Source organism: Trachymyrmex septentrionalis, unplaced genomic scaffold (genome assembly GCF_001594115.1).
Source record: "Trachymyrmex septentrionalis isolate Tsep2-gDNA-1 unplaced genomic scaffold, Tsep1.0 scaffold62, whole genome shotgun sequence".
Lineage (NCBI taxonomy): Eukaryota > Metazoa > Arthropoda > Insecta > Hymenoptera > Formicidae > Trachymyrmex > Trachymyrmex septentrionalis.
In genome coordinates, this window is record NW_017305800.1 from 1,324,342 (window position 1) to 1,327,182 (window position 2,841).

Below are 2,841 nucleotides of genomic sequence, written 5' to 3' on the forward strand. Positions count from 1 at the left end.
CTCTCTCTCTCTCTCTCTCCCCGTCTGTTGCACAGCCAATTTAATAATAAATAATGTGGTTGCAGCTAAATTCTAGAACTCTCTCTAAACTGAAGTGACACAATTAATTTTTTTAAATTTGGAAATAGTCTAAACGTGTGTTTATATTTAGATATTTTGTCGTTTACTTTAAACTATTTTTTAAAATTATTTTTGTCCTGCTTTTTTAATATTTGAAATAAAGAATTATATTTTATCTCACTGTTGCGAGATAAAATAAAATTGGTTTATACATAATTTAATTGTTGTCGCGCTTGCTATAATAAACCACGAAATTAATTATCACTAGTCAATGACAATTAGAATCATTGTTAGGTAATAAAACAAAAAAAAATAAATAAATAATTTTAATATTTTACTTTGCAAGAATTCTCTCTATCAGATCGATATAATATTATATAATATATCCACAACGCTTTATTTTTAACTAAAACCTAAGTTTTGCCCTTGCGGTGTTAACGGTGTTTTTTCCATTCTAAAAATTTATGGTGAATAAAGTTAAGAGTTTGAAACTAGTTAAAGAGCAATTACGAAACATCTTTCTAAATAAGAAAATAAACTGTTAAAGCTAATCGAGCTAATTAAGTAGAAAAGCTGTTTTTTGATTAATAAAAATAATTTGGAGCTGATATAATATTCTTTTCGAGTTAACAAATATGACAAAAGACTGCATACAGTTTTATAATAGAAGAGAAGGCATCGCGTGTAGATTTCACTACGGACCTCGTGATTTTGCAGAAGCTGTCCCGGCGTTCTTGAGCACGTACAGGCGTTCTTCAAGGTATATCCAATTTCGCAGGGCGAATTTACGCACCGTCCTTTGCGAATCCTCTTCTCTTTTTACCGCAACGAATCTCTCTCGCCAAGAGTCCGTCCGCTGCTACCTTTTAAACACTATCCCCAAAGGTCAATTACCGATAAACTCAGGGCGGGGAGCACATAAGCTCGCGGTATATAAAGAAGGACGATACACCGGGAAGAGACGGCCGCGCGGGGTGGAGAACGAAGAGGGTTAAAGCACCGCTCGTAAACGCGCGATGGGAAAGATACAGCCCATGTGGTATTCGATGTAAAGCCGAGCGCGTACGTGGCTGCGGGTTTAAGAAGTTGTCACGTGAGCACCCCGTGATAGGCGAAACCCACCCCGGGGCGCCCCGTAACCCACCGAACACAACTGCCGAGAGCTCGAGAGAGGTCCGTTGATTTCCCCGAGATTTATAGTGCCGAGGCAGTTTCGGGCGCGTATCTGACATCGCCGTCGCTTCTCTCGTGACGCGTTGCGCTTAAAGAGAGCCACGATTCTCGCAAACACGCGAGCTTGTCGTAAACGTCGCGTCGTGTGGAAATTTTTGACACGCTCAGTCACGCCGTGTGTATACACCGCACCGTGTAACGGCGCACAGTTTGCATATCGAGCTTAATGCAAACAGATAAAATGTAATATCGCATACAATGACATCGATGTAGCGGGGATTATTTGCCGAAGATTAATGATTGATAAGAGATTAACGTTTCATCAGTAAATGGTCAATCTTCCCGATTAGTATGGCTGAAAGTATCTCTATCTGGCTGTCACGCGAATACATCTACAATTGACTAAACAATTCCAATGCGGGATAAAGTCTTTTGTGGGAATTCTCTAAATCCAAATCGGTGGGTAATCACTGATTATCCCGGCGGTATACTTGGCACTGGGTAATCAGTGAAATTCGACTAAAAAAGAAAGGAAGTTTGAGCATTATCCAGATAGCGCACAGAGAGTCGAAAAAGAATCCAAAAAGAATTCAGTCGTACGTCATCAATTCTGAGTTTATTTTCAGATGCAAAAAGAATTCTTTTCAGAACTTTTCAGAAAAAGAATTCTTTTTGCATCTGAAAATGAATTCAGAATTGATGACATACGACTGAATTCTTTTTGAACTCTCTCTCTCTCTCTCTCTCTCTCTCTCTCTCTCTCTCTCTCTCTGTGCTATCTGGATGTATAAAATATCAATATTTGCACGTCAGTTCCGATACTATATACATGTACATTGAATTAATTTATACGCTAATAGAAAGTCACCCAACTAGAAATTGGCCCGATCAGAAGGACACGACCCGGTAATCTTAAGGCATGCCCTGTTAAGGCTGTCCTGAATAGATCCTTATCATTACAATATAATAATCATAGTACAACAGCATTAAAGTTAAACGAAATAATTTAATTGTCTCTAAAAAAATATTAATTACAAACGCAGACATTTATAGGGTTATGTAAGCAGGTACTGATGCAGCTCTGTCCCGAACAGAAATGGGCTCAATATACGAGTACTGCATGTCCCGATCAGTACTTGCTTACGCAACTATGAATGTCTGCGTTTGTAATTAATATTTTTCGACAAGGCATGTATGAGTATCCTTATCAAGACCCGATTAAATTATTTCGTTTAACTTTACTTGCTGCAGTTAACCCAATTGTGTAATAATAATGTCCCAATCAGGACAGCCCTTACAAAGCATGCCTTTAGATTACCCGATCAGAAGTTTACTATGTGTACCGAACTCAGTTCTAGGACAAGACTTATCGGGCCCCTATTTTAATTTCTAGTCGGGTAACTTTTAGTGCATAAATTAATTTTATTATTAATTATCTCCAGGTTAGGGTTATTCCACGCTTCATTAATTTTTTTAGTTGTACTTCACTGTAAATTCATTGGTTACCAGTGGCATACTTGGGACTTCAGGATGTCAATGATCGTCCGCTGGTTCAGATTTAGAGAGAAGCTTCGTTTTTTTTTTTCGAATTTTTTTGCTTTTTTTTTT

General features: G+C 37.9%; 1 protein-coding gene and 1 long non-coding RNA gene across 2 annotated transcripts in view; one reads left to right on the plus strand and one right to left on the minus strand.

The window, feature by feature from the left end:
• LOC108752975 (acid sphingomyelinase-like phosphodiesterase 3a) overlaps positions 1–2,841 on the plus strand; it is a 45,037-nt gene that overhangs the window by 16,051 nt on the left and 26,145 nt on the right. The gene's annotated exons all lie outside the window — the stretch shown is intronic.
• Positions 1,895–2,841, minus strand: part of LOC108752976 — a 19,374-nt gene continuing 18,427 nt past the window's right edge. Inside the window, exon 3 of the long non-coding RNA XR_001939586.1 lies at positions 1,895–1,963. This is a non-coding gene — a long non-coding RNA (uncharacterized LOC108752976). The remainder of the gene's footprint in view (positions 1,964–2,841) is intronic.